Source organism: Eublepharis macularius, chromosome 3 (genome assembly GCF_028583425.1).
Source record: "Eublepharis macularius isolate TG4126 chromosome 3, MPM_Emac_v1.0, whole genome shotgun sequence".
Lineage (NCBI taxonomy): Eukaryota > Metazoa > Chordata > Lepidosauria > Squamata > Eublepharidae > Eublepharis > Eublepharis macularius.
In genome coordinates, this window is record NC_072792.1 from 97,750,867 (window position 1) to 97,761,751 (window position 10,885).

Genomic DNA, 10,885 nt, shown 5'->3' on the forward strand with positions numbered 1-10,885 from the left:
AAAACTTTTGAAACTGCAAATTTATTTCAGTTGTGGTAGTCTGCATTGCATTCTTCTCATCTTTAATCATAGGAATATAATGCTTGTTCTTTTGCTACCTTAAATGATGGGCCAATTATATGACAGCTCGCTCTCCTCATTCTTCCCAATAAGACTGGTGCAAGCACTTCAAAGCATGTTCTGCTTTCATTGACAATATATTATTTAATTCATATTTAACCTTTTGCAACTCCTGATATGAGATCTGGATTGCAAGATGTAGCAAACTGAGTTAACAAATATTTCAACATATTTTTCATGTTCATCTAGCTAAAATGACTAAAAACAATACTCACTGGAAAAGACAATAAAGCTAGGAGAAGTTGAAGGCAGTAGGAAAAGAGGAAGACCCAAGAGGAAGACTCAGTAAAGAATGCCACAGACTTCAGTTTGCAAGGCTATCAATAGGAATTTTTAGCGGTTGTTAATTCATAGAGTCACCATAAATCAGAAGCAACTTAACAGAGCATAACATAAACACACACATGTCAATATATACCATTTCATCTCTGAATTGGTGTCTCTTCAATGCCACTTAGACTATGTAGGAGGTCTATGTGTGAGGTAGTAATCAGTCCAATTGTTTTGTATGCAACTGTATGTAATAGTTTTATTCCTAACAAAGACAAATGTGTGCTGGTTTTTAAAAAGTTGGCATTCATCAAAAATCACTGGATCTACACTTACACTTGATGAACACCCTGAAAAATACATAAAGCCAGGTGCAGCTGGCTAAATGGCTAGCACTGCTTAGGTATTAGGGTTGCCTCACTGCAGAATGAGTACATTGGAAGTGGCATGTCTACTGGTTGTGATCAATGGTTGTTCCAACATCCTTAAATATATCTGTCTAGCTTCTCATTCCATTAGTAGAAGACATATAGCGTTCATGTGTACAGGAAGAATTAACCATGGCTGAACATAAGATTAGTTTTGTATCAAGGAGACCTTGGGTTCATGTTCCAGTTATGCCAAGGATTAGTTGCCTGGCTGTGAACACACCACTCTTGTTTCATTCACATGCACCTGCAGTTGACAGAGCATGACCACAGTGCTCTGAGGCTGCATGAATGAAGCAAACATGGGTGGGTAGGGCCAAGTGCATGAGTCTTTCCCACCCAAACATTACCCTCCTTCCCAGCTGTGTGATGATGGGCCATGCATTAGAGAAAATATCTACCTCATTTCTTGTGAGAAGCTCATTCTTTTATAGTTGCAATCCTTGGTCTCAGTCACTGGGAGTGCACCAGAGAGAGACTGGATTAGATATTATATCAGAACAGAAGCAGCACAAACGCCATGCATGTGGATAACCCACCGACTTCTTCCCCAGCAGAATACCCTTCACATCATCCCTCCAGTCCTTACTCACCATCTTCTCTCATCTTTCACTAGAAGAAGGAAGAGTAATTTGTGACCACTCCAGGATCCATTGAATCATTTGCACATCCTTTGCTACTGGACATTTGATTATCTTTTTTGTGGGCTGACACTGATCATCGTGCTGGTACAGTACCTTACTACCAATAAATAGGCAGCATGGTTTAGTGGTTAAAGGGGGACCCAGGTTTGAATGCCTACTCTGCCATGGAAGCTTGCATGATAACCTTGGGCCAGTCACACATTCTCAGCCTAACCCACCTCACAGAGTTGCTGTGAGGAGGAGGAGGAGAGAATGACATAACCTGCTTTGTGACCCTATTGGGAAGAAAAATGAGGTATACATGAAGTAAAGAAATAAATGTGTTAAATAGTGATAAGCTCCTAGTCCTATAAAATGATGCAATTATTCTTTATATAAAAGGTGCCTGTGACTTTGAATCATTAACTGAAAGACAAATTAACCCAGGTCTTTGAGTTCAGTGTAAGGGATCTGGCCCATGGACTCTTCGGTTTTGAAGCAGGGCCTTTAGCCCTCATATGTGATTGTATTTCCATGAATCTTGTGAATTGGGTTTGAATCACATCACTAGTATAGCTAAATATACCCTGTCTTTGAGAGTTATTTGAAATGGATTGCTCCAAATACATTCCAAAAACTCTTTTTTTTCATTTTACTGTGATGTTAAATGAAGAAAGCCAAATTTAACTACCACTTTTTTTTTAAAAAAAATGATGTTGTTATTCCAGATTCTGTAATCCCTCTTTTGTAATGAAAATGTGCAGAGTAGCCTGAGGGCATTTCTATTTATAGGATGTCTGCTTCACAGCTGAAGGTTTCAAAGAATCAAATTAAATCAAAGATTAACTTTGAAGTCCTTTAGCCCAAAGCAATGGTTGTTCATGAGACAACATACAATGCAAAGACAGGATCCTCAGGGTATCAGACTTATAACATAAAATTTATAAAATTCAAATGTTTATGTACAATTAAGCTCTTGTTTATGAACCAAGGCTTGTTTTGTACAGAATATATCATTGGAAAATGCTTCCCATGACTTCTGATGTCAATGCAAGCAAGCTGGATAGCCACAGGACACTGTACTATAAGGATCATATTGACAAAGCAGCCACCAGTTTGGAAAACTACAAATGTCCACTCTCTTATCTTTGGGGAAGTGGAAAGCTCCATGTAATTAGTTATTTTGACATGTGGATGAGATTTGCTTTCCTGTGAAAAAGTTGCTCTATATAAAAAGGGATACAATAACAAAAAACAAAGGCACTCCTGGTAAAAGCTAACAAACTATCAGAGGAAAACCTCACCAGGGAGAAAACACACCAATAATAATACTGTCTACTTCACTATAAGTAAATGTTTATCCAAAGTAAGATTTCAAAGTATTAAAGTGCTATTTTCAATTGCAATAAACACATACGATGTGCAGACTTTCAAGTAATACAACTGTGTAAATAACAATTCATACAGAACACAGTTCATACAAATTCATATAGTTGTCGCATCTCCAATACAGAGGTATCATAGCTATAAATCTGGGCAAATAATCCAACAGGTAAGTCTCTTATAACACACACATTCTTGTTAGTTGCATCTGTCTCTTGTCCTTTATTTGCAGATATTCCGGTGGACAGCTGACGGTATACAAAACATTCCAAGCCTGAACTGGGGCCAGCTATTAGATGACGCAGATTTCATCCCAAAGGACTTCCTCAGGGGCATAGATCTTGTCTGCTGCAAAATTTACTATAAATACAAGACATACTGCTTAACTATTACATATTTATTTAAAAATTCATAAATGTAACCCTGTCTATAAAGTGTTCTTTATACAACTCATTTAGTACAGAGTATTCATATCATCCGGAAACAGCACTGATACCTATAACGGTGTGCGCTCCGGTTCACATAACACTTCCTCTTAACCCTCCTTCAATTAGTGTAATAAGTAAATTTAAAGGGACCTCACCATAAACGCGTTCTTTGTATTAATCAATCAAAGAAAAATACACTGTTTAAGCCATACGGCTTTAAAGCGTCTAGTGCATGAATCACAAAAAACAGTTCAAGACTAATTTACTGTTCAAGCCATGTGGCTTTAAAGTGCCCAGTGCATGAATCATTTGTGCCTCTTTCTGTAGCAAAAGCTTCTGTGTATTCTGACACGACCCCTTCCTTGCCACAAACAATACTGTAACTTTGATGTCATGTTCTTTATGCTGAACTGCCAAGAAATGTTCAGTCAGGGGGGCCTCCAGCACGTTGTTCCGGATGCTTGATAGTGAAGTAGACAGTATTATTATTGGTGTGTCTTCTCCCTGGTGAGGTTTTCCTCTCTCGCCATCCTAGATCTATTAATCTATTAAAGTCCCTGTGGGACTTGTTACAGTTCCACTGGGCCTGTAAGAAGGAAATGTTTCACCAGGCCTCTCTGCTGTAGTGGTAGTGGTTGAGGTTTGGGCAGGCTACTTGGTCAGCCTCTCTGCTGAGGCCTTGATCCACTGATTAGCTGAGACAGCTGTAGCCTGCCTTCTCTACCCTAATGAATTCTGATGAGGTGTATTAACATCACTCATTACCACTTGGATTTGGTTTTAATTTTATATCTTGGACTGTATTATTGATTTTATATTGTATTTTATGTCATTGTTATATTATTAATGTTATCCGCCTTGAGCCTGCTTGTAGGGAGGGCAGGCTAGAAATGTAAAAAATTAAATTAAATTAAGCCAGAATCCTTTCTCTAAGAAATTCACAGACTCTCAGGAACACATAATTTCATTGGCAGAATAAATAGTTTCTCTTAGAAACACACAGTTCAGGCTCCATATCTCTCTCTTTTTTACCTTTTACCTTAACTAGAATAACTTCTCTCTAAGATATACAAAGGTTGACTCAAAAACTTTCCCTCAGCACTGACTAAAAACTGCAGTTCACTCCACCCCCTACTGGCCAATTAGATTGCACTCCATTCACCTATCCAACCCCTCTACTTCTTTCCTCAGAGTCCTACATTTAAATTCTCAGTAACAATATTTTAAAAAGACACATTAGCAAGCAGAAATAAAACAATCAAACTTAATTATATGCAAAAGATTACAAATGCCATTTTAAAACTGCTTAAAACTCTTCACCAAGGAATCAATGACATTTCCCATGCCATAATTACTATATTACTATAGGAGCTGCACATCTGAGTCATATATTAGTGATGTGTGTTTGAAAAATAATCAAAATACAAGCCAGATCCCTTCTATTCCCTCATGTAGCTAATCCAGTCACTAAACAATAGCTATCACTGTCTTGGTCTCACCTGGCACTCACCTCACCCCCTTTGATCTGCTGCCTTGGCTAAGCAGCAATGAGATGGGATTCCTGGGGGAAACTGTATCCAGTTTGGGCTCTTCCTGTTCAAACTAAATCAAAACTAGGTTGCATGCCACCCCCAGAGATGTTCCAATTATTGGAATTTTCCCAGTATAACAGTGGAAGAGATGGTCTCTGATCAACCTTGTACAGGTGTGTGAGAGGCTCCCTTTCCTAGTCCCCCTCCCTTCTTTTTGGAACTCTCCTTCCAGGACTGCCAGTGCCTTTGTGTGGTTTAGCTGACTACAGGCTTATGTGGGCTGGAGTCTGTTATGCAAGGAACTACCTCTGTCCCAAAGATCGAGCACTTTAGTTTCTAAAAGACCTTTATTCCACTAGACATCTAATCAAACAAAAGAGACAAATAGTTAGGAAGCAACTTAAGAAAGGGAATACAGGAGGATTGGCTCAAGAAAAAACATAAAAACAATGCTAGCTAAAATTAATTAATACATTGGTGAACATTCCCCACCCCCACCCCCGCCACAACCTCCTTAGTTTGAGGGATGTTTCAGATTGGAACTACAAAAGACTGCTGATGTAAATTTGTTCAAGGGCACAAATTTATATGTGGTCTTGCATTCATGTGCTGGCTTTCCCCCAAGCAGACCATGTGTCCACTCATTTCTCTGTTTGGGCTTGCTACTAGAGTCGCTAGTGCAGAGCATCAGTTTTGTTCTATTTCTGCTACCCTCTCCCATGGTGATTGTATCATTCATGTCATTCTTATTGGGAAGGGCAGAGGTGAAATTGCTCTGATTCACTTGTTTATCATCACTTCTCTACTTTATCCCCCGTTCTGTTAAAAGCCACAGCAGCCACAAACCATTTTCATTTTGTTACCTAACATGAGCTTTCTTTTTTATGATGTTTTAAATCCTTGCTATTCCATGAGATAGCTTGTTGCCAAGTAGGCCCCCTCCCCTGCTTTGAAGCCTGCCATGAACTGTGCTAAAGTTTCCTGCGTTGCTGTTTCACTGCTACACCAAAGACTGCTTTGCACGTGTGTGTTCTGATACACGTGTCAGTTTCCTGCCTGCGTGTCAATTACCCTTGTTGCTGCTATAGACTGTGTAGTTTACTGACTCCATGTTTGGTTAACTGCACAAAAGGACTCTCTTTCTGGGCAACCCTGCCCTAACCTGTATCTGGACTTCCCAGTGTGTGTTTGGACTGTGTTACAAATGTGCCCCGTGCCTGCACTGCCATCTACCACGGACCATGCCTGTTCCCTGCTTTGGACTGTGTTTTGTGTGCTGTTCCCGCTGCCTCCATGGAAGCCTGCCTCATATGGGCCCAAGCCGCTGCTAGCAGCCGGGCGCCTGCCGGGGAAACCTCCAGCGAGCCTGGCTAGGCGCTCCCTGGTCAGTTCCCGCCTGGAGCCTCCCGCGGGCTGGTCGCCGAGCTTGCCCTCGCTACCGGGCAGCCTGCTATCCAGCCCTAGCTATGCCCAGCCGGCATCCATGTTCTCAGGCACCCAGAAGACCCGGGGAAGAAGACTGCTTTGAGAAGCCATTTCGGCGAAGCGGGCACACCACGTCCGCAGCGAGAGCCCCTCGCCCCGCTCTGCATATCTTAGGAGCCGCCCCGGAGAAGGAACTAAGTGCCGACCATCCCAAGCACTTAAAGAATGCATCTCAAAGAAACCTCCGCATTCCAAAGCTGATGACAACAGGACAAGCCCTGTCCGCTGGAACATCCTTTCAGCCCACTTGGATTTCCCCCTCCCTCTTTTGTCCCCTCTTCCTGAGGTATCACTTATCACAATCGGATTACCAAAGTGGCCCATCTAAGCCATTCAGTAGCCCATTAGAACCTTTGTTTTAATCTGTGAGAACCACCAAGTACAGCACCAGCCCCAGGGTACGTTTTGGGGTATTTAAGCTGGTCTCCCAGACCACTCGGTGCCTCGGCCATTCCCATCCAGAACCCCTCGCTGTCTGTGGCCTCGGCCATTCCCTATCCAGACCTCCTTGCTGTCCGTCTGTGGTCCCAGTGCTGGCATTGGGCCACCCTCGCTGCCGTGTCTCTGCTTCGCTCCAGGATTGTGAGTATTTCCCTTACCATCGTTGGGAACCCGCTAATGCGAACGTCTCTGTATTTCCTACGCTATATTTCTTAGACCTTGTATGTTCTTTGTATGATTGTGCAAGCTAGGCTTATGCTACACTCAATACACGTGTTTGGACCTTACTCCTTGTCTGCCTCTTTTTCACTAGAGTGTCTGGGATCGGGACCTCTGTAAACATAGGTTATGATCCTCGCTTAATATTAATAGTTACAGACTGCTGCAGCTAATTCCCCATTATAATAAAGAGCAGTTCTGGTAACAGTTTACTGGTGGAGAATATGCGGGCATAACCCAGTTCGTGTGAATGCACGTGAGTCGACACGCGTGTTTTCAGCGAACTGACTTAGAGGAAAATTTTCCAGACCTCTGTGTAAAGAGTGCAATTTAGCTCAGGGAATTAAAAGTGTGATTGTGTGTGGCTCTAGCGAGCATTTCTATCTTGTGGGTTGGCTTTTCCCCATTTCCTCCTTCAGCCAGCTTTGGACTACTTGCCTTTTGTGGTGCACCGCGAGGCCCTCCAGCCGTTATAACCGGTGTACTGTGGGTGAGGACCTCTGAACTGGTGAAGTTCCTGGCCACTTTCCGGGCCGCCTAAACGCGTCTATGTGGGTGGGATCCCAGAAGTAGGCTCTATAGATATATATATCCTGAAGCAGCACATATAAAACTCTTTTCCGCCCTCCCCCGTCTCTCCTAAGTCCGTCCAAACCCCGTTCCTGCCAGCACTTAGGCTTCAATCCCCGCTCAGGAGGAAACGTGAAGGGATTGTTAGTCCGTTTGGTTGTTCAGTCAGTTAGCTTTGGGAATCTAAAGCCAGGTTCCTGAAGCCCCGCGGCAGCCGGCCGCACCGTGCTTGAGAGTTTTAAGTTAGACTCTTGAGCGCTTTTCGCCTGAGAGTTTTAAAGTAGACTCTTGGGCGCCTTTCCGCTTGCGAGTTTTAAGTCAGACTCGTGGGCGCACCTCGCTTGGGAGTCAGTGGGACTCTTGGGCACACTTTTGCTTGGGAGTTGTTAGAACTCTTGAACGCACCTCGCTTGGGAGTACAGTAAGCTTTACTCCTGAGCAATTTTGCTTGGGGACGTGCAGAGGCAGTCCTTGAGCGCATTTAGTCTTTTGGTCGAGGCTTGGAGACAGTTTAATCGTTTGTCTCTGAGCGTGAGGCCTGGGGACACTTTGAGTACAGTTCTTGGGTAGAGAGCTTGAGAGCATTGTTGGCTTCTGAGCAGAGGCTTGGAAGCACTTCAGTTCCTGAGTAGAGGCTTGGGAGCATTTCTGGTTGCCTGAGCAGAGGCTTGGGAGACCCCCTTAGTAGCAGTTCCGGGCAGAGGCTTGGGAACCCTTTTTGGTTTTCTGAGCGCATAGGCTTGGGAGACCCCTGAGCTTTAGCTTCTGAGCAGAGGCTTGGAAGCACTGAGCGTTTTTGTTCTTGGGCTTAGAGAGCTTGAGAGCACCTTCTGAGCCAGTAAACTTTTCCTGGTCCCGTGGCTTGTAGGCAAGCTTGAAACGGGAATAGGAATTTTCCCTTCTCCCCCGGTGGAGAAGAGCCGAGTGTAGAACCCTTAAAAATCCCCTTGTGAACCTAAAAGTAGAACCTTAAAACCCCCTGGTAAAAACCCTTGAGGACCTGAGGGAAGGATAAACCTCCCAAAAGGGACATAGAGAGGAAGAAGTTGTTAAAACCCTTGAGCAGCTTTAATCGCCCCACCCCTGGTGTCGCTGATCTACTCTTTAACCTCCCCCCGAGATCAGCCATAAACGAAAGTAAAATGTACCGGGCAAACCCCACCGTGCCCCGCCTGGAGAAGTGGCTAGTTAAGAAGGGAGATTGCCCTTGGGAAGCCGGTTCCTTCAAGGGACCCGACCCACTCCAGATAGTTAGAAGCGCCTTCCAGGACTTCTGTGACAAGGAGAAACCTAGGTCTAGCAAAAAGGACAGATATGGAGCCTGGGCACTTTTCACCGCCCTACAGGACAGCGTGTCCCTAATTAATAAGCTACAGATAGCTCAGGAAGAACAGGAACAGGAGATAGAAAAGCTAAGGAGAGAAAAGAAGGAACATGAGGAAAAAGCAGCCGAGTGGCGTTCAGAACGCGTTAACTTCATGCTGGAGAAGCAGGGACTAGCCGCTGCCCTCCAGGACGCCCAGCACAAGGCTGAAGTAGCCACCGCTCGTGCCGATATGGCTGAGCACGCAGTAATTGAAGGCCAGGAGAAAATTGCCAAATTAACCCATGCTGCCCAGTTCATGGCAGAGCAGAAAGTCGCAAAGATAGCCGCAGCAGACCACTCCGCTTGTAAGAGGGAGCTAGAGGCCCTAAAGCAGCACCTGGGGATGCAGCAGGCCGTAATTTCCGCCGTGCATCCCGCAGCCCTCTTGGCCCTCCCAGAAGATAGTAAGGATAGCTGGGCATCTCAATCGCCCCAACCCGAGGAAGCCCCACAGCCCCTCCATCCAATAGCTACTAAGGAAATAGTATCCATGGACGAGGATGGCAGAAAGACAGACCGGGTCGTTAAGGAAACCCGCAATTGGAGGCCTGATGAGCTCCAAGCCATAGCAGACCGCATGGGACCCCTAAACCGAGACACGGCCATCCAGTGGTTCACCCATGTGACCACCTCCCAGCCCTCCGCTAGTGGTTCCGATGTGGCCCAGCTGGCCCGCCAATGCGCTGCCCCTGAGATAGTTTCGGCCCTCAATGCCTATATTTCTAACCGACGGCTAGCCACACGCAGCCAGTATGGAGCAATTAAAGAGATCTGTGCATTCCTGTGGCCCACCAAAAGCTTGAAAGCCCTGTACATTGCGGAGTCCCAGAAACCCGGGGAGGACCCAGAGGCATATTTAGCTAGGAAACAGCTTCTTGCAGAGCTAGCAGACGAAGTGGACCTAGATGCAAGCGATGTACCCGACTTTGACGAGTTAGAATTCAGGAGAGCAGTCTTAGATGGACTCAATAGTACCACCCGCCTAGCCCTGGCAGGAGTAGAGCCCGGGAGCATCTCATGGGGAGACCTGGAAGCTCGCATCAGAAGCATTGCTGGCCTGTTGCGAGAAACCGGCGCCATCCGCCATGTGAAGCCCCCGGCCTCTCGTAGGAAGGAGAGCGAGCCGATAAGTGCAGTCACCTACGCCAATCATGGCCCTCACTCTCAGTACCGACCACAGGGACGCAGCCCGTACCCGGAGGCAAGGGGAGGAATCCTGAGGGGAAGGAGCGGTAGCTTTAACCGGGGTAGGGGACCAAGGGACTACCGCCCGGGAGTCTCCTTTGCGCCCGCCCCGAGTTACAGTTCCTCCTCCCAGCAAGGACCCCACGAGCCCCGACTACAGGATGCACCCATAGCCCCTTATCACTCGCGAGCATCGCACCCGTACCACCATCAGGTCTACCCGCCTCCAGATCAGTCTAACGCTTGGGGAGCATCGCAGGGCGACCACGAGGGCTACCGGGACCGCGGCAGCACGCCCCAGTCCAGGGACTCCCTCCGTTGGGAACTATGGATGCGCCTCAAAAACATTGGAGCGAACATGGAGCTCTTCGACGGAAAGCCCACGTCCGTTCTAATGAAGGCGATCATGGAGTGGGAAGACCAGCAGCAGCCCCCAGTACCTCCGTCGGCGCCCCCTTTGCCGCCAGACCCTCCCTTCTCGAGTCCCCCGATAGCTGCGGTTCGAGAACGCCCGAGCCCCAACAACCCCTTTAGAGGAAGCGCCGCTTCCACCGACCAGAGTGCAGGATCAGAATAGGGTCGCCCCGAGTCCCAGTCTCCTTCCGTGGGCATAGTCGCCAAACTAAAGCCGGATACATGGGGGAGACCGACAGTAAAGGCAGGGATCGGGACTCCCGGGGAAAAGAAGAAGCCTGCCACTCTCCTTATAGACACCGGAGCTTCACTTAATATACTCCGGCCCACCTTAGTCACAAAGGGAACTCAGACCCCCACAACCATGCAGCTCGCCGGTTTTGGAGGCGGCATGCAGGAATCCCAGGTCTGGCAGGATATC